Source organism: Pinus tabuliformis, chromosome 6 (assembly GCF_031772625.1).
Source record: "Pinus tabuliformis cultivar Carrire ecotype Pingquan chromosome 6, CPIR1, whole genome shotgun sequence".
Lineage (NCBI taxonomy): Eukaryota > Viridiplantae > Streptophyta > Pinopsida > Pinales > Pinaceae > Pinus > Pinus tabuliformis.
In genome coordinates this window covers 1,394,681,818-1,394,704,341 of record NC_142292.1, presented here as the reverse complement: position 1 = coordinate 1,394,704,341, position 22,524 = coordinate 1,394,681,818, and the positions used below count along the sequence as shown (strand labels likewise).

The 22,524-nt window shown below is 35.1% G+C and overlaps 1 pseudogene; it reads right to left on the bottom strand.

The window, feature by feature from the left end:
* Window positions 1-14,772: 14,772 nt before the first annotated feature.
* Window positions 14,773-21,231, bottom strand: LOC149263843 (DNA polymerase delta catalytic subunit-like; annotated as a pseudogene).
* Between the last annotated feature and the right edge of the window lie 1,293 nt (window positions 21,232-22,524).

Below are 22,524 nucleotides of genomic sequence, written 5' to 3'. Positions count from 1 at the left end.
GTTTACTTCTTGAAGCAGAAGTTTTAGGTTTAAAGAATTCAAAGTCTTGCCAGAGAACCAAAGTGATGGATGGATCAAGGTATTGAGGTCAGATCGTGGTGGAGAATATGATTCACAGGCATTCCATAATTAATGCAAACAACATGGAATCAAAATAAAGTTTACCACCAAGTACACACTGCAGCAGAATGATGTAGCAGAGCGAAAGAACATGACAATTATGAACATGGCAAGAAGCATGTTGAAAGGTAGAAAATTGTCTAATGAGTATTAGACAGAAGAAGTTGCATGTGTTATTTATGTGATCAACATATCTCCTACAAAGAGTGTGATGAACAAAGTACTAGAAAAAGCATAGTTAGGTATGTCTTGCATTGTATCTCATCTCAGATTATTTGGATGTGTATCTTATGCACATGTGCCTAAAGAACGAAGAGGCAAATTGGAAAATAAAAGTGAAAAATGCATATTTACTAATTATAGGGAACAATCAAAATATTACAAATTGTATAACCTTGTCACCAAGAAGACCATAATTAGTAGAGATGTTGTTTTCAAAGAACAAGAGTCATGGAATGGGATTGTAGACAAAACAATTGATGCACAAGTGCCACTGATGGAAGAAGATAATGTAGCAGAAAAGGAGTAGTAAGAATCACAAGTGAAGACACCAAATAGAGACACACCAACAAGGAATTCAAGATTTTGAAAGCAACATGGATCGTCAAGGAGATCAACAGATTAAGATTCTCCCAGCAATCAATCAGGTGATGAATCAAGCAATGATAAGAGAAATATGAGAGGTCTGAAATATATTTATGATGATTTGGATGGTATTTCAAATTTTGCATTGTTGTCATTCCAACCTTCTTTGTTTGAAGAAGAAATGAAAGATGAAAATTGGGTGCAAGCCACGGATGAAGAAATTGAATCTATTGAAAAAAATGATACATGGGATTTGATTTATTTATCGAAGGACCAAAATCTCATTGGTGTGAAGTGGGTGTACATGACAAAGTTGAAATTGGTAGATTTAAAGCAAGACTTGTAGCAAAAGGATTATCGTAGCAACCAGGAATATACTTTGGAGAAACGTTTTCTCTGGTAGCCAGATTGGATACTGTAAGAGAAGTTCTAGCCGCAGCAGCTCAGAACAAGTGGAAAGTATATCAGATGGATTTGAAATCAACCTTCTTGAATGGAATTCTAGAAGAAGAAATTTATGTGCAACAACTTCCAGGTTATGAAGTTGAAGGTAATGAAGATAAATTTTACAAGTTGAAGAAAGCGCTCTATGGATTGAAGCAAGCGCCTAGAGCTTGGTATAGTAGAATCGACAACTACATGATTAAGAATGGATTTTGCAGAAGCAACATTGAGCCTACCTTGTACACAAAGGTAAATGAGCATGGACATATTTTGATTGTTTGCTTATATGTTGATGACATGATTTTTACAAGTGATTTTGAGTTAGATGAATTTAAAGCAGCCATGATGAAAGAATTTGATATGACAAATCTTGATCTCATGAAATATTTTCTTAGAATAGAAGTTAAGAAATCCTAAAAAAAAATAAAAATTGTCAAAATAAATATGCCAAAGATTTGTTGAAAAGATTCAGGATGGAAAATCGTAAACCGGTCCCTACACCAGTTGCAACAGGTACAAAGTTAAACAAGGATGAGAAAGGATCAGATGTCAATCCAACTCTATTCAAAAGATTGGTTGGCAGCCTCATGTATCTCACAACTACAAGACCAGATATCATGCAATGAGTGAGTTTGATTTATATTTATGGAAACTCCAAAAGACGCACATTGGAGTGCGGGGAAAAGAATTATGAGATACATATCAAGAACTAGAGATTATGGCATAATGTATGCAAGCACAAAAAAGAAGGATTTGATTGGATACATAGATAGTGATTTTGTAGGCAATTTGGATGATGGGAAGAGCACTTCTAGTTATGTATTCCATCTTGGTTCAGGTGTGATTTCATGGGCATCTAAGAAGCAACGCATTGTAACACTTTCATGAGTAGAAGCAGAATATGTAGCAACAACATCAACAACATGTCAAGCAATCTGGTTAATAAGAGTATTTGATGGACTCAAGCAGAAACAACAAGGATCAACAACAATTTATTGTGACAACACCTCAACGATTGCACTATCCAAGAATAGTGTGTTTCATCAAAAGAGAAATCCTATTGATACTAGATATCACTTTATTAGAGAACTTGTCAGCAATGGAGAAGTTCACTTCAGGCCTTGTAAATCTAGTGATCAATTGGCTGATATATTTACTAATTAATTAGCAAAATATGTGTTTGAGTTTCATAGAAGAAACTTGAATCTTGTAAGCCTAGTTGAGACATAAACCAGCAGGCATGTTTGAGTTGTTTTTACTTAGTCTTAGTTTAGCGGTCATAACTAAGGGGGAGTTCTAAAATAAGCTAATTACTCCCGCATGAGGAGTTCACTAAATTTAGAGAGTCAGTTAACTGAGCGTTGGGTTAAGTCAAGATAATTCATAGTCGAACTTATAGTGTGTGGTTGCATATCAAGATATTTTAGGTGAGTCACTAGTTGGGAAAGGTTAAATACCCTTCACTGGATTCATTATAATAATCAAGTTTTCTACAATCAATAAAAGAGTCGTAACTTGCGTGTTTTAGGTGAATTTGTGTTTAAAATTCTCTACCTTTCCAACATAACTTTCTATAAATTTTTGGCCATTATTTACATTTATATATGTATTCCTTGCTTGGGGTGAAATTCTACCCTTCCAGCCCATGCAGTGACAGTTTAATCATTGTTGTTCATATTCTCTGTAACTTTGGATTCTTTTCAAATATTTTCTTAGGGTTCCTAATCTTTGAAATTTGTTGTGAGGGTTGCACGAAAGTTCATATTCCTGGTTCACTTCCAGATCACGAAAGGTTCCCCTTAGCGCTATAGGGTAAGTTTGAATGAGTATCAAGGCATAGTATACTTGAAATTACGTCACATTCTCAGTGCTTCTTCTTTCATCACTCAATAACATTTTTCCTAATATTAGTTACAAGTTGAGGCTTTATCGAACTAACCCAACTCAGGTAGTGATTTAATATGTCAAGCATCACTGTTCCCTTTACTGTCATTTAGTAAATCATTAATACCTTCTATTTTTCTTAATTATATGTACGTAATGATTCGTCTTGGGACAAAAACCTCATGGCTACTTCTCTGGCCATTATCACAAAGAACTTAGCTCGTTCAACTTATTGGGTTCTCATACATTTTTCTTTTATATTTGTATTGCAGCTTTTTGCGACCATGGGGCCAACATCCTTAATGTTATCTCTGATAATAATTGTGTTCCTAAAGTTCCAACCCTAGGAACAAAAAGACTATTTTTGGAGAAATCCTTAAATTTTTCATGCTACTACTTATATAATGTATAATTGATTCAGACTGTATCAGTATTGTCGGCTTTTATGTCCTTCACTTATATTTTTTTTATTTTGAGGAGAAAGTATGTTATGCAAGCGGTGATTTTCTCAATTGTTAATTGGTCGTATTGTTATTATGATCCTTGCTCAAATATAATGTATGGATATTTTTCCAATATATAATTTAATTAATAATACAATCCTACGGTGGCTATCTAAAACTATAGGATTGATGGCTATGGTATTTTTTTTGGCGCTTAAGTTTCTATTTCATTGATGTTTCTCTTTTCCTTGCACTTACTTAATAGGAATAAGGGTATTAGCCCAATACCTTAATCATAAATATTTAGTGCAAATAATGAATAATCCTACTCAAACGGCATAGATTTTCTCTATAAATTTTATTTTAAGGTTTAGTTATCGAGTTCCATGTGGATATCAAGAATTATATATTATATATATATATATATATGAGCTACTACTTTAAAATCAGATTCTTATTTGAATAATACTTACCTTGTATATTTGGAAGTTATTAGTTCTTACCTTATTCACTTGTACCATAACTTATATACTTCTTATTTTTTTTATTAAACTTAGTCCAAAATCGCTTGTGGGACTTGTTATGGGACCTGCTAGGTTTTTTATTTTGGACCTAATCCACCTAGAATCTAGGACTAATTCCTAAGAGAAGATGGATAGTTGTCCCACCTATCAATTTTTCCAAGGTGTCTAACCTAGGTTCACACTATGTTGGTATATATATGTGTTGGAGTAATTATTTTGACATATGTTTTTTTCTTTTAAATACATTCTCCTTGTCTACTACCAACCCCAAATGATCTCTGCAATTTTTTGTTGGAAAACAAGACAATACTGAGAGGGGGGATGAATCTATATTGTAGCAATTTTACCAATTCAAAGTTTCTTTTTACTTTGTGTAAGAACAATAAGACAATAAAAACACTTTTAGCAATAAATATGATAAACAACAACTTTAGCAATCAATGGAATATTCAAGGAACAAATAATTTCACTAACTCCTTCTCCATTTTATTAATAGGGCAAGCTACAACTTGTAATACCATGTTTTGGCTACAACCAAGAGGAAGCTAGAACTTCCTAGTTTATCAACTACAACTAAATGGAGCTACAACCCCACCTGTTCTCCAACACTCACTGGAAGGAGAACCAACCCTTGATCAATAAGCTACAACTTTCTTTGACACTCATTGTTCCATCTTCAATCCATTTTCCCACTAAGATCAAAGACTTCCTTCTCTGCTTTCAAAAACAACTAAATCTTTATCACTACTTCAGAAAAAAAAAAATTAAAAAAAAAAAAAAAAAATCTTTGATTCTGTGTAAACACTAGCATCTTCACGTCACCCACAATTGTACATACAAACTCTCATAATATTTGTCTCAAACTGTTTATACAAGCCTTCTTATAAATAATTTTGGCATGCATCATGTGTTATATCTATGCACGTGCCTTTAATTTTTTCCTTTTTCCCATTTAGATTAGTCACGACTTGTTCTCCAAGTAATATGAACTCAACAACTATTCTTTGCAAATTAAAAACAATTTTTCTATAATTTTTAGCTAATATGAACTTTTACAGGTTCCAACAGTGCTTTTTCTACCTTTAGCTGTAGTTAAGTTGGAATAATTGCCAAATTTACTACTAAACTGCCAGTTCCACCTAATTTGGGCTTAAGCCCCCTTCACTGACTCCTTTTCCTTCTTCTTAGCCATCAAACTGATCTCCATGACCACCAACTTAAGTTTGGGCACTAAGAACTTTTAAATCGTGTCGGGGCCTTTTTTCCTTTGTTAACAACTTCCGACTCCCGACTCCCAGCTCTTTTCTAATTCAATTCTTTAAGAGTTACAGGATTCCAGGATTCATGATGAGTTTTTTGGTAGGGTCTTCCCGACCCTCTATTCATTAGTTATCGCTTTGTCCACTACCACTGTGTCTAGTACTCTATAACCCAGCACTTCCACCAATCTTCTGGGCTGGTCCCTTCGGGATGACCCCTCTAGTATGACTTCATGTTGATGTCATTAGGGGAACCTAGAACCTCTAGATTGGTGACACGTGTCACCCAGAAACAACCCACTTGGGTAGCAAAAAACACCATATATACATGCCACGCATCCACCTCTTATTGGTTGGTGATGATGTCATCCTCTACTATCTGTCGATCCAATCATGAGCTACCACCTATCCTCTTGGAGGAGATAGGAAAGATCCTTTGGGATATTTCTTTGTGACCGTTTCCTTTTTTTTTTTTGAAAAAAACAACTAGGTTCAAAAAATTACCCTCGACACCACTCCTGAGTGGATTGTGGTTTTGGGAGGGGTGGCATTCAGGTAGATCTCCATCATTGATCTTATGCAATCAAATATGCACAAAACCACCTATCGTGATCATTACCACTCTCCAAAGGGCTAACTTCAAGTGTCGTCGGAATGTCTCCACGTGGCCTGGCTCCACATCCTTTGTTACATTCTAGATTTCCGAGATTTCATTTCTGGGTGGGCTCCACCTACCTGCCAACCTGCTAGTCCCACATTTTCCTAAAGCTCTTGTTTAGAGGCTTCGCCAGTCTTGGTTGTTGTGCCAACTTTGGTTGCGCGCCAAAGGTCCTCTAAAACCTCTACTAACTTTGTTATTTTGGACTTAGAGTCATAGAGCTTTGAGTAGCTCTAACTTTTAATCCAGGAGGCCATTTTTAGACTTCCTTATATTGTTGGAAATATATTTAAGATTATTTTCCAATTGAGTAGGTATGATCTGGCCTTTGATCCCATATATTTCATAAAAAATGGCTTCAAATTCTCTACTATTCTTTGCACTTGAATCTTGCTTCTTGCGCATGGAACGTACTCCATATTTGGCACCTGTGCCTCTTGCTACCACCTGCTAACACCTGTTGACATCAATGATGACATATTTCCAATAGTATCCCCCTTTGGCATTGATGGCAACACCCAAATAAAACAAAACACCACTTTCTCTTTGAGGAACACAATTACCAAAACATGAGTGTTTCTCCCCTGAGATAAACTTTTGCTACTGTGAATTGTTGTTGTGCTTGATAGATTTCTCCTAATTTAGATTTCTCCTTCCATATATCTCTCCCTTAGTTGTCATTTTGTTTTATTTAACTATATGGAAAAGGTACCAACATGATCGCGCTGTCACCATGATTCTTTGGTCAATAAATATTCCTTTGTCATGTTGATCCTTGTGGACGTGGAAACTTCACTTTGATATGCTGAAACATATACCCATTTCCTTGCTTCCTCTTGGAGGAGGAGCTAGTTAAGGGAGGCAAAAGGAATGACTCCAAATCTTTGCCTCAAATACTGAAATTGTTCTCTAATAAGCGGCTTAGTGAAGATATAATCAACTTTCTCTTTGGTAGTTACATACTCTAGTTTCACAATTTGAGCTACAACTTTCTCTCAAGAAATGATACTTGATGGGGATATGCTTGGTCTTAGAGTGAAAGTCTGGATTATTTTACATGTTGATTTCACTTGTCTTGTCACAAATAATGGGGATCGACTGATCATAAAACACTTGTACATCTTGTAAAGTTTGCTTCATCCACAGAAGTTGAGTACAACGAGAAGTTGCTGCAATATATTCTACTTCAGCTATAGATAAGGAGATGGAATATTTCTTCTTGCTCAACCATGAAACTCGAATTTCTCCAAGAAATAAAGGACCACAACTTGTGCTCTTTTGATCATCTATATCACCTACCAAATCAACATCAATATAAATAGTAAATGAAAAACCATTACCTCTTGGGTATTGCAATCCATAGTCCATTGTTGCTATGAGATATCTGAGAATTCTTTTGGCTGCAAGGAGATGAATTTTTCTAGGAGCTACTTCAAATATTCCAACTATTGCAAAATCTAACATGATGTCTAGCCTTGAAGCTGTTAACTATAAAATGCTACCAATGGTGGATTTTTATAGGTTTGATCCACTTTTGGAGATTCATGCATCTTACTAAGCTTGCAACCTATCACCATTGGAGTTCTCACTAAAGAGCACTCTTCCATGCCAAATTTCTTTAGCACTTCCTTGAGATAATTGCCTTGAGAAATAAAAATGCCTTTAGGAGTCTGCACTATCTGCAATCCAAAGTGGTATGATAGCTCTCCAAGCATGGACATATCGAATTTTTCCTTCATATCAACTGCAAATTCACTGTTCAACAAATTTGAATTACTTGAAAAGATGATTCATCACATATACTACCACCACAATGAGTTTTCCATCCTTTTCTTTGAAATATAAATTGATGTAAGCTACTCTTATTTTAAATCCATACTTGATCAGGTAGTTTTCTAGATTGGAATACCGACATCTAGGGGCTTCCTTGAGACCATACAAATCCTTCTTATGTTTGCCTACATAATATGGTTTTTCTGTCAGCTGAAATCCTTTTGGATGCTCTATGTAAACGTCTTCATGTAGCTCTCCATTAATAAAAGAAGATTTGACATGAATTTGCTAGATTTTGAATTTATTGAAACAAGCATATGCCAAAAACATTCTTACTGCTTCTAATATGGAAATAGGAAAAAAATTATCATCAAAATCCAACCCTTCTACTTGATCATAGCCTTTGCATACTAATCTGGCCTTGTTCCTTACCACTTTTCCACAGTCATTTAACTTATTTTTGAAAACCCACTTTGTGGCAATGACATTCTTGTTTGCAGGTTTTGGAAAAAGTTCCCAAGTCTTATTTTTCTCTATGTGGTCCAATTCTTCATTCATGGCCTTTACCCAACATTGATATTGATTGGCTTGAACAATATTACTTGGTTCATCCACACACAACAATTCAACATGTGCCTGTGTGAGGTAATTATGCAACCTCCTTCTTATCTTCACTCTAGAATATAATTCACCAACTATTTGATTATTCGGGCAATGTTTTTGTACAAACCTTGGGAGATATTTGGATTTAGGAATAGGGGGTTCTTCATGTATTTGTTCTTTAGGTTCCTCATCATTCTCATCACCAATGCTTACTGAGTAATAAATGTTGGATTTTTCGAGTTGTTGCAATTCTTGATCATCATGCTCATTTTATTTCACATCTATAAAATCAATTATTCTCTTGTTGAATTTATTGTAACATATGTAACCCTTTTTGTTATTTGAATAACCAAAAAAATAATTTCATCTACTCTGGCATCGAATTTCCCAAGTTTCTCATCATTTTTTTTATGTGACATTTTCTGCCAAAACTTTTGAAGTGTTTGAATCTTCCTTGTCTGCCACAACACAACTCATAAGGATTCTTTTCATTGTTGGGTTGAAAATGAGATTTGTTGAGGATGACCACTATTGTATGAATTTCCTCTACCTAAAACCTTTGTTGGACATTCTTTTTTTTCATCATTTCTTTTGCCAACTACTACACTGACCTATTTATCTATTTGACACTTGTTTGGGAGTCTCTTTTATCATGTAAAATTCCTTTTCATGCCATTTGTACTACATAATTCATCAAATGCCTTTGAAGTGAAATCGTTTCCATTGTCTCACCTGGTGCTTTTGATTTTGTAGTTGGTTTCATTCCCAACCACAACTTTGAATTCTTTAAACTTTTCAAAAGCCTCAGTTTTCTCTTTGAGAAAGGAAACCCACATCATCCTACTGAAGTCATTAGTCATTAGCATGTTATTATCATGCAATATAGTTTACAAGTGGTTTACTTTGTTCTGGATGTTCCACACAAATCCACGTGCACCCGTTGCAATGGGTTTGCTGAAGAGTTTTCCTTTTCCTTGAAAGGAACTCGAGCTTGCTTTCCTAGTTGACAAGATTTGTAAATAATTTTTTCTGGTGTTGAAAGCCTGGGCAAGTCCTTGACTACATTTTTCTTGTTAATCTTGACAATCTGGTCAAAGTTCATATGTCCAAGCCTTTTGTGCCACAACTAGCTCTCATCTGTCTTTGATAAGCATCAATGTTCTATCCTTTCTTTGAGTACAGAGACTTTATTGTATATTCTTACATTCTCAAAAATTATTTCACTTGTTCCTGTGGACTTGATTTGAAATTTTTTAGCTTTAAAAACAACATCATAACCTTGATCACACATCTGAGGAACACTCAATAGATTATGTTTTAGCCCAAGAACATACAAAACATTCTTAGCTTTTCCTTTTCCATTTGAGAGATTGACCATTCCTTTTGCAATTATTTTTCTTGGAGCATTGTTACCAAAAGTAACATTACCTTTGTCAACTGGCTTCCAAGTGAGAAAATTGCTTTTGTCTCCTGTCATGTGCCTAGAACATCCATTGTCCACATACCAATGGCTCCCACCATTATGTGCATATAGTGCAATATCACATTGCTCTGATTTTTCTTTTTCTTTCCATACTTTGGGCTTCTGTCCAATTTGTTCAATAACTGACTTTGTCTTCTTTTCTTTAAGCCTGCAATTAACTACTATATGCCCAAAATTTTGGCATTTAAAACATTGCACTTGATAATTCAGGGGAGCAAAGGAATTATTATACCTGGGTCTGCTTCTTCTCTGTTGAATTCTTCTCTTGGATTTGAGTTATCTGTATGATATATTAACTATGTAGTTTGCATCTTTATGGCCATAATTGTGCACATGAAACAATATCCTCGGAAGACATCATTGTACTTGGGCGATTGCCTTATACACTGAGCATAATTTTGAGCAAATCGATTTGCATGGAAAAAATTCTCCTTTTGTTGTTGCTGCTAATTTTACTGTAACTGAGTATTGTCTTTCAGCTATCATGTGGGACCTTCTTTTTTTGGGGGAACAAATTTCTTTCAGCTATCATGTGGGACCTTATTTTTCTGGGGGAACAAAGGTAATTGTCCTTTTACCCTTTATTTCAGTTGTTGCGCTGGACTCACCATCAAAACCAAGACCAATTTGATCTTTCCAGATGCATTGAGCCTCCATAATTTCATTCAAATATTTTGTCCCTTTGCTAAATTTCTGATTGAAGTTTAGTTGTGTTTTATCCTTCTCATGCTCCTTCTTCAATAACACAAATTCTCCTTCCAACTGCTCACATATTTAAGCATTTTTAATCAACTGTTGGTTCAAGTAATATTGTATTTTCTTACTTTCTTTTAATTGCAGTAGCAATGGCTCAACAACCTTAACCTTATCCTTTAATAAAGACTCCTTTTGGGTTTGGTTTTTCTTCCTTAAACTTTCTATTTCTTTAATATCACCTATTAATTCTCCTTTAAGTTCGATTTATCCTTCTTCATTATCAGAGTTAATAGCCTCGACTTGCAGATTTTCAATGGCCATTAACATGAATTCCTTAGGGCTCTCATCATCTTTGTCCTCATCTGAGGATTGTCTAGTTTCAATTTCTGAAGAGCTCTCATCTTGAGCGTAGAAGATTCTCTTCTTAGCCCTATTTCTATCTTTCTACACTTAACTTTTCTTTAGGATCATAATACTTTTTCTTCTTTTCAGCGCACTTTGATATATAATGACCAACTTTTCCATAATTAAAAAATTTAATGGGAAAATTACCTTTATACTTGTCTGATCCTCGCTTGAGCTTCCTCACAAAATAAGCTTCTTCTTCATTTGATTCACAACATGTGTCAGCATGTTCATCCTTGCACTTATTTTATACTTTGAAGGTTGATTCTTTGGCTGCATATTTTCCTTAAGAACTCCTCATCTCATAGGCAATGAGTATTCCAAGGAGTGGATCTGGAGTGTGTAATATCCTTGGTTAAAAATCCATGTAAAAATATATAAGACCATGGTTATGGGACACATATTCCAAGGTGAATGGTGGGAAAAAAAATCCTAGTGGGGTGTCACTTCAGTTTATTATGGCTAAGGAAATTGGCAAAGGAAGTGATAAAGGCTTTGGAAAGGCATGAGGTATTTATTGGCATTTTATTTATGAAAATAATGAAAATTAGGAGAAAATCAAGTTGAAAGGTAACAGGTTTCATGCGAGGAGGAAAATGAAGGAAAATAATGGAAAATGAAGAAAATAGAGGCCTCATTGATAAAAAGGCTTTGAGGATCAGTGAGCAAGCTTGGTTAATTCAGTTTTGAATTTGTCTCTCTATTCTCTCTCTCTCGTACCCTTGGACACTTAGAGTTTTCTTGGAGCACTCTTGAAGGCCGTATCATATTTGGAGTTTTGGAGCAAGAAGGAAAAGGAAGATCAGGAAAGCACAAGAGGACATTGGTATCAACAACTACAAGGGGTTTTTCTTGCAAGTAACAAGTTGCATGTTTGTTTTCCTCACTAGTTTTGGCATGCATGGTATATGCATGTGGTTTATTGGTCATGGTATGTCACTAGCATGGAGGATTGCTTAGATTGACAGTGGATTTGCCTAGCCTTTCCATTTCCTGGATAGTCATGGTGTTGTGGGTTCATTTCTTTGTTTTTCTTGTTGGTTCTCATGTTTCCTTTAGCTTGGGTGGAGTTACTAGTTCCTGGAAGCCTTGTAACAACTTGGGTTGAGTTACTAGTCCTAGAAGCCTTGGTTGGACAAACGCTCTAGAATCCCTTGGTGGGTTGAATTACTATTCCTAGAAGCCCTGGTTAAACAAATGCTCTGGAAGACTGGCGACAAGTGTGGGTTGAGTTACTAGTCCTAGAAGTATTGGTTGGAACAAATGCTCTAGAGCCCTGGAAGGCTTGGGTAGAGACCAATCTGATGATGTTTTTGTGATGTATGACCGTGAGGTGGAATCACTATTTGATGGGTCAAGGTGGTTTTCCTCTAGAAGCCCTAGATGGTTTTTGATTGATATGTTTTATGAGATACCACATTCATTCTTTTAATATGACGCGGGAATGACTAGCTAAAAAGAGATTTGGCTCATCCATGTCTATGGGCGGGTGGAACATGGTAGTCCCGTACAAGTTGGATTTTACATCATTAATATGAGGTTATTTCTCCTTGTTATCTCATGAGTATTATACTGGTTATATATGGCTATCATTCCTTGGTACACTACTACATGTAGGGGGGTTTTAAGACAATATTTGAGTCAATTGTCTTAACTTAAGACAAAATGAAACTTGTGTATTGTCTTAAATATTGTCTCTAAGCAAGTGTCTCAAAATATAATGTCTCAAAAATTTGTCTCTATAAAGACAATATAGAACACATATTATTATTGTCTCTATAAAGACAATTTGATTTGTCTCTCTAGAGACAATTTCATTTGTGTCTCTTTAGAGACAATTACATTTTTGCCTTTTTAGAGACAATTCCATAATTCAAACTATTGTCTCTCTAGAGACAATATAAAAAATTATTTAAAAAAAAATAAATGTCCATAATTCAAACTATTGTCTCTCTAGAGACAATAAAAAAAATTATTTAAAAAAAAATTAAATGTCCATAATTCAAACTATTGTCTCTCTAGAGACAATAAAAAAAATTATTTAAAAAAAATAAATGTCCATAATTCAAACTATTTTCTCTCTAGAGACAATATAAAAAATTATTTTAAAATAAATAAATGTCCATAATTCAAACTATTGTCTCTCTAGAGACAATAAAAAAAATTAATTTAAAAAAAATAAATGTCCATAATTCAAACTATTGTCTCTCTAGAGACAATATAGAAAATTATTTTAAAAAAATAAATGTCCATAATTCAAACTATTGTCTCTCTAGAGACAATATAAAAAATTATTTAAAAAATAAAAATAAAATCATTTTGAATGTCTGCTGGTCATGCCTTCCATTATGTCTATTGATCCGAATAATTTTCTTAGCCTGAATAGAAGATTCTTCAACCACACTTCTGTATTTTTCTCTATAACCACGAGGCCTCTTGTTTTGGCCCCATTGTAGGAGAAGATCTCCTTGTTCTGCAACACAATGCCTTGAGTGCTGGTTTTCTTGGCTAGTCTTTCTATCTTCACTCTTCTCACGGAACGGTTCTGGAATGAAGTTTACGTATTCGAGAGCTTTTTGGTGGTTCCCGTTGTTGCTTGTCGATGAACCTCTTTTCATCCTTACTGTCTTTCCTTCCAAAAGGGTACTGGGACATAGCAGCAAAGTACCAGTGTGGTACAACGTACTTTATAAATGTGCGTGACTAAAGTACACCCTAAAGGCTATATGACCATCACGCAAACTTTATCATCTGTACTGAAAACAATTAGTCTAACCTTTCTTGGTCTACAAAATTCTTTCACCTTAAGGTTAATATAATTATAATTTCACACAACCCTAGTTGATTTATGCACGCCATTATGTAAAAAATGCAACAAGTTTGATTTCTCCTAAAGGTGTTAACCAAAATCCTCCTAATAAATGTGAATAGACAGCTTTGTAAAAGTTAAAATGGCACTATAGGTAAGGCCATGTTCTTGTGCACAAGAAGTTGAAAGTCAAAAATGTATACTTCAAGTAGCACACTTCATTAGAAAATGCCCAAAGATATGAGTGGTAGCATGACTTTTGTTGAACAGAGCATCACAAGGAACTTTATATCCAATATAACAGCCAGAAAAATATTGATATGAAAATCAATAGATGGTTGGTTCAGTTCTATTCATGATCATTGTGAATCATGATTGCTAAGGCTGGTCATCTAAGCGTTCTAATTAGTATCATGAAGATGACATACGGGACTCTGAATTTGCTTTGAGGATGGGGAGAAATGTTCCAAGGGCCTTTCTAATATATACCCTTTAATTTTGTGGTATAATTGTCAAATCATCATCGGATTATTCATTTGACGGGTGCAATCATGCAATGACCAGTAAAGTTTTCAAATTAGCATAAATTGTTGAAAGAGGGAGAAATATGATGGCTTCTTTGTGCATAGTGCCTATCCTTTTGCGTCCTTCTCTGGCTCGGATTTTCTCCTGCCAATCTATCTATGTATCCATCTCTATCTACCTATCCATTCATCCAACGATTCAACTATATGCATGTCTGGATATACATATGTAAGCCTACAGATCTATGTTTTATAGTGTGTGCTCTCCTAAAATTTGGGATATGCGTGCACATTGCATTTATAGGGTGTGCCTTGGGAAGTATGTATCCATTTTGACTTTTTCTCCATCTCATTTGCAAGGAGAAAAGATATATCGAATTGGTTAACATTAAATAACAAGGACTTGACAATTACTGTACAATAAATAAACCATGCTCATCCTGATTCAGGGACCAAATAAATTCCCTGGTCCATTAAATCAGAGAAACATACACCAGAGAAAATTCAGGAAAACAAAAATATTCGATAATACAAAAAATTACAAGCTACACAGGCAGCATCCTCAAAACGGCCAGCGCTCTAGTTGCACCTTTGCTTCAATTAGGTCTTTCTGAGCTTTCTTCCTACGATAAAATATTAGGCAGTCACGACTGCAATAAGGATAGGACATCAATGTAAGTATAAAAGAGATGGTAATTGTAAAAATAAAAAAAAGAATCCTATTAATTAAAAACAAATACATGCTCACACAAATGTTACAAAATACATCCATAATGTAAATTTAAATCATGTTATGAAAATGTAATACTTGAAATGTAGCATTCAAAAACCTTGTGCAAAGAACATCTTGGTGTAGAGAGCCTTGGCACCGCTGACATTGTGTCCATAGTTTACCAAAGAGCATTTCTAATTCCCTCACTGACATTGATCAAATATTAGTGTCATATGATAGAAAATCTAGGTGAGAACAATAGACACAAGGCCTACTTTAAATTCTCCAAATAAAGAGTAATGGTATTAGAATACCAGCTTACCATTTGCAACTGTTTTCTGATACAATTCTGCTTCTCTTCCTTTGCAATGTGAACAAAGTTTCTGATCTTCTTTGCTGCAATGGCAACATGAAATCAGGTAACATCATGAATTTCAATATGAATCAACCTAACCAGGCATTCTTATTATAAGAAAACTAGACAGTTTCTTACAAGGAGAGTAGGCATGGAATCATGCAACCTCATAGATTTTTCCACATCAAAAAGATGAACCCTAGTAGCTTTCTAAAGCACCAAACTGAAATAATAGTTACTCTCAATTGTGCACTACTATAAGCAAGGAAACCACATGCAGGACACCCTCTACTTGTATTAACTAAATACCTGATAGGTGTTTTACAACCAATACAACTGAGTTGTTTCTTGGAAAATTTCATAATTCCACTATTTGAAGGAGTTGATATGGAAACTGCTCGTGTGTGACTACCATGAAGAAGCTCCTTGCTTGCATTCTTCAAAATGGGCTCAAATATTCTCAACGGCGGCTATAGAGCAAAAACAGGCACTAATCAAAAACACTTAGTTGGAAAGAATTACTATCTATCAAGATATATTTGAAACACTGGTGAAATTTTCAAAAAGAGCATATCCTGCAAGTGATGATGCTTTGGTCTTTCACCTTGCTCAGTTGATTCTCCAGATTATATTGTGGATCAATAGGGATGTTATTCTCCAGTACGTAAATTGGATCCTCAGATTTCTCATATGCCTGAGCCCAAGTAAACACATTAGTCATTATATCCATAATCCCTCTGTAAATTATGCCTCCAAATAAAACATAATAAAATAATTAAAATAACCATTTTTTAGTGCAATATCGAGACTTATGCTGAGCACAGAAGCGGTTAATTATTACCTTGGTACCTTTTGCCACCTTTATGATGACATATGGAACATGATCACCCACAGTTGGAGTAGTTGCAGCATCCCTCTGTAAACCAGGGGCAACTTGGCTTTAAAACACGACATCAATTTAAAAAATCCAACAATAGACTCATTGTCAATAAAAAGAAAAATACTACAAGAGTATTTAGATGCACTATAGTAATAAAAATAGAGAGATAGGATAGAAATGGAACCAGAAGGCATTGCACCATTCATTATACTTATTCTGAGAAGTTATTTCCAGTATTTACCTTCCGCATGCGCTCAGCTAGTTCCACATGTGCTGCCTTGACTGCATAGTCATCTCCAGTCTTTGTCAGACCCTGACTCAACAAAGAGATTGTTAGCACAGGCAAACAACAATGCCGTTAAGAATATGCTGATAGCCTTGATAAAGGATATGACCTACAAACATCTGTTTCTGTCGTAGCTAAACAGTAATCAATTTTTCTCAGGATGAGATTTAAAATGCAGATATATTATATATTGTCATGTTTTGATTTTCTTCAATTGTATAAGAGCCTCCCTTGACACTTCTTCCTCCCATTGCTAGCAGTAAATATTGACTGAATCCGTTCCAAGTACAGAATGTAGGGAGAAGAAACATGACAGACTTAAAAAGGAAACTTCCATGACCTGCCCCAACTAGGTATATAGTACATACTTCTAACACTTGAAACCAGGAATATGTAATAAGTGACTTGCTCACAATGTAAGTCTCCTCTTCCCCCTATCATATTTTCTCCATTTCATAAGTAACAAATGGTCAAACAAATTTGGTCATAAACATGCAGAAGGATTCATTGTTCTCACCTTAGTTATCACCAAAAGTGACAAATCCATTTTGTTCATTAACAAGTCAGAAATAGTGTTCTTTACATACTGCACTGCACCAGGTATGTCACGATCAATGAGTATTTTGTGAAGGCACTCTCTAACCAAGTTCTTCACCAGCGGGCAATTGTCCCTTCGCACTGTTTCAATGTCTGTTGATATGGAATATTTAAAAGATCAGGAATATTTAATAATTAAGAAGGCATCAAATAAATTATTTTTCTAAGAGCATTTTGAGCCTTCACAAACACGAAGGCCTGTCTTCGAAACAAAAAGATCAGGTTTGTCACCTTTAGTATCCATTTTGTCATAAGCATCTGGCTTTGTCCACAACGACCCATCATATCTTTTCTTACTGATCAACAAGTATGGGTAGTATATTTTTCAAATTCTAGTTTAATAGGCTGCATAAAAGCATATGTTAAATAACACACTGATTAGATGCCAAAGATGCACGAAACAGATGCAGATAAGCCACAGAAAAGCATAACTGATCATCTTGTCCTATGCATATTTACAAAGATCTCATGCAAGTGGAATGTCAAAAGAAGATTAGTTTTAAAAAGAAAGGTGATATTGAAACATTCATCCCTACAAAAACATCATTAAAAACTCTATAGGCTTCACGGATATTTAAAATTCTTGACACTGTACCTTTGTAAATGTACCACTAATATAATTTGAGGCTTCCCTCCCTAGCTTCATTGCCTCTTCTATATTTGGTACACCAAACTGTATCATAACTGAATCTGTATCTCCATATACAACCTAGATTGAAATATAAAAATATAATATCAAGATTTACAGTAGAAATCTTGGTTAGGATCAGATCACCCATTATGATTTCAGGAACTTGGACTATCACCAATACAACAAGTGTACTTCCTGTCATTACTGATCCAGTTCAAAGGTTACAAATGCCTTTAGTTCCTAAATAATAGCCTACCTCAGCATTGTATTGGTAACCACCAACTATTGTGAACCTTTCTTCAACTAGCCTCTTTGTATGCTCTATCATTTGACGGCCTGACAGGTGGAAAAAAAATGAGATGATTAATGATATGAAATTTTAAAACAATACGTAAAATCGATATTTTTTTATGGAACAGAGAATGTGTCAAAAAATCAAACTGGACTTGTAATCAAAATATAATAAGAGGGCCTAAGCATATCATCTTAGTTGTACAAGTACACATGACTAATTAATGCAATTCAAGAACTCGATCATCTTTGTACAAGATTGTCAATTACATTTCATACCCAAAACATTATGCCATGAGGAAGAAAATAATTACATGGATATAATTGATGCCCAAAAATAATCAATGTGAATGGCTAATACATGCATATATAGAATAAGTGAGGACTACAAGCATCTCTATCTTGTAAGTAAAAGAAGCACCAATAACATTACAACTAGGAAAAACAAGGGGAGAATCAAGGTTTCCATGGATTTAATTTTTCTTTCCATGGAAGAACTGTGAAATTACCATAGCTTGTCACACTTGACGAAATCTCCAAACAGGGAAATTGCCCAACAGTGGCACCAGTAAACCCATAAACTGAATTCGCACTAATCTGCAAGTGCACACGGTCAAAACTATTTTATACGTTTCACCAGCATACCTAGTTTTACTTTTATTCCATGTCCAAGCCATAATTAGTACAGACTTGACAAATCTGTAATTACCTTCAAAGCCAATTGTCGGCCATCCAAGACAGCCTTTTCAAAAGGATCTTTAGCCTCCTAAACAAGATTACAGGAAGTTAAGAACTGAGATGCTAAGTGGGAAAAATACAAGCATGTAACATGAACATAGGAAGCACTTAGTTCACCACCTTTAGGTCTGCCTTGGCTCTTTTCCTGGCAGCCAGTAACTCTTCTAGGATCTCTGGTAATATGCCCTAGGAAACAGGAAATAGTGCATTCAATTTAGCATCATCGAAAATGGTCAGCATATGATGGTTAAAATGTAAATAATGAAATAAGTATCAGCATAGTGTTTGACATGCAAAGACATTAAGGTCTTAGCATCCTACTTTACTTTTAATCCTTTCTAGTAGCATAGCTTCTGGTGCCTATGTTAGTGTTACAACGGTACAACTGTGCATTATACAACTGGGATGACTAGGACAGTGTATTGGGATCTCATCCACATAGCAATTTGACTGCTAAAGTCTACCATACATGTTAGGTAACTTATCTACTTTTTGTACATTGACGAATCAACCAATTCTGAATCTTAATCTATTGAAAACTTCAAAATATGTATCATAAAAGTAGCCTAGGGTTTATTGTCCATTATCCGAAACTTCTTCAGAATCTCAATTGCTTACTTACCCATGTTCGAGGATCAGCTCACCTCAACTCAGCCAAACCTTCAAGACCAAGAAATAATACATGTCAACTTCACTTGCGAGTTTCTTATTGCACCATGGGATAGAGTTTTTTAAACTAACTGTTAGGACCAGGTAATCTACATACAAAACAAATATAAGCATATCAAATTTATCATAATCAGACAAATAATAAAATTTAGGACCTGCAACGGTCTTATTGATGCCCATAATCTGTAAGTACTCATAAATCCATGAGTACCAAGCACAAGAGGCTACTTTATCCCAGAAAGGGACTTCTTCAACTTGCACACATGGGTATCCCATCCTAAAAAAGATATTATATTTGAACCGAAGCTTAAACAAAACCATGAATCACTCTTCCTGCCACCTGCATCTCTGGCCCTGTCAAAATCCACTAAAGCATGCAGTAGCTCAAAGCACTGTGCCAGTGTGCCCTTTAAGTACCTCGCATACCTCAGACCATGGAGCATATTTGTAGCAACCTCAGCTCAACCATATATTAGCAGCCAAGCTGGACAATAAATTGGTGTCTGAGCCCCCCCTTGTTTGTGAGACAAGGGATCTCATGCACACAGCAATTTGACTGCTAAATTATACCAGATATGTTAGGGAACCTATATAGTTTTTGTACGCTGACGAATCAACCAAATTTGAATCTTAATCTACTGATAACTTCAAAATATGTATCATAAAAGTAGCCTATGGTTTATTGTCCATTATCCAAAACTTCTTCAGAATCTCAATTGCTTACTTACCCCTATTCAAGGACCACCTCACCTCAACTCAGCCAAACCTCCAAGACCAAGAAATAACACATGAGGTGTATGTCCTTCATGTCAACTTCACTTGCTAGTTTCTTCTTGCACCATGGGATAGAATTTTTTTAACTAACTTTTAGGACTAGGTCATCTACATACAACACAAATATAAGCATATCAAATTGATCATAATCAAACAAATAATACAAGTTAGGACCTGCAACAGTCTTAGTGATGCCCATAATATGTAAGTACTCATAAAAAAAACAAAGTATCTTCAAAATTTGTTTTGTTGCACACATAATTAGTTTATGTTTGGACCCTCACAACCTAGTGCACTCCTTAGAAGCTAGAGCGATGCACATTCAAGTTATTAAAATTTAACACATATCAATCCTTTTTGTCCTCTTTTTGGGAGGCGCTACATTAATTGTGGGTGTGGAATGCTCATCACATTGAACACCCTCCTCATTATTTCTGTCTCCCATTCGCTGAAATTCAACAATGGTTTCCTGCCAAGGTTCAGGAATGACTATTGGATGATTTTGTGCAACAAGCAAATCATCATGTGCTTGTATCTCCTCCCCATGCTCACTCCCAGATGTTTCACCTGATTCCTATACACAACACACTTTAACTTGTTATAATAACATTAAAACCTCCAATTGATTTATTGCATTATTCATATAATATTATAAACAACTAACCTCGGATCCATAACCAGTAATTATTTTTTCCCCTCGATTTATCATGTGTTGGAGAAGACCTTGGGAACCATGTAATACAACATATTTTAGGTCTTCCTCTGAAGCTTCCTTTTGAAACTGGTGAACCTACATTAACAAAGATAATCATATCTATAAGGTAAAATAACTAATAAGATACAATTAACTCAACGTGACCATGGTTACTTTGCCTAAAATAGAAAATATAATAGATGGAAATATAACTTACCATACCACCACGAATACTATTATATCCACCAGAGCCTAATTTGTGAGATCCAATTTTTGACACCCTAGCTTGGGTTTCTTTTCTTGCATCTCGTAGGCATCTCCTAGCTCCTCCTTGTGCAGATGGCGTATAGTTTGGATTTCTGAGGACTTTCCTCTTAAACTTGGCATCTTTCATAAGTTCATCCCACGTCACTTGGTCTGTGATCCAAGTTGGACGTGGATACATCAAGTTTTTTGTCAACTTTGTCCTTAAATTGGACCTCTTTGAGTGCATGTATTTACTTGCAATCTATAAAATAAGTTCCTTATCAAATCCAGGATTACCAAATGCTATTACTACATCTTTAAATAGTTCCTCTTTTTTTGCATTGGCTTGTTTGCTCCAATCCATTTGGATGGTATTTCCAAATAATTGTTCTACACAACGAAAAAATAAAGTGATAAAATTTCAGCCCTGTTTCATCCTTCAAGACATTTCCTTCTGAAGTGAGCAAGATTGTAACTTCTTGCATTCCTTTTGTGGTCACCGATGATATTGTTGTAGTCTTGGGGATTGAGGAAGGTTCCCTTATAGATACATTAGGCATTGTGTCACTTACTTCCTGCATTTACAATGAAATTGTGGAACTATTAAGAACCCAACCAAAATATGAAACTATTTTTCATATCTAAAATAATGATCCTAAACATAACAAATGAAATTATAAAAAAAATAAAATAATTTTACCTGTTGATCTCTTGCAGGAGCTACACTCTCCAACAATGACATTTCCCATAACTGAATTTGTTCACTTATTTCTTGTCTGATTTGAACATTTGCAGGAATATCTGGTAGGAGCCTTAACATTCTTGTTTGTGAGTCTATAAGACTCCTCAAAGAAACTAGTTCTGGTCCTGGTGGGAGAATGCTGACTAGACCCACATTTGATGTAGAGGGCATGTTATGGGGTTCTGGTCTAGGTGTAGATGGCATAACATGACCCTCTATACCAACAGATTGTATACTTGTTGGAGTCACCCTAGAAACATCCTGCAAGGCACAAATATAAATAATAAGATGGAATAATAGATGAATAATGTTGAAATATGTAACTAGGTTCGGTCTTCATAATGACATATCTAATCACAATTCTATGTAATTTATGTAAAAAAAGGAAAAAGAAGATTATTTTTGTTATGCCTGAGGCATGGGTTTCATGAACACATGAAGAAGCAAGTCCCATTATAAAATGACAATATCTCGGAAGACTCATTAAAAGAAGGTCATGAAGGTGGAAAATGATCAATGAAATGTATAGTAAAGTTTCAAATAATCATGGCAACCAAAATACTAATCAGTACAGATAGGTGTCCATGAGGTATGTATAATAATTTTCTTTTAAAGGGTCCATCATAAGATGTAGTAGGGTTGAATTTATGGGTTTATATTTTAAGAAATACCCTAGTATTTAGAAACCTTAATCTTAAG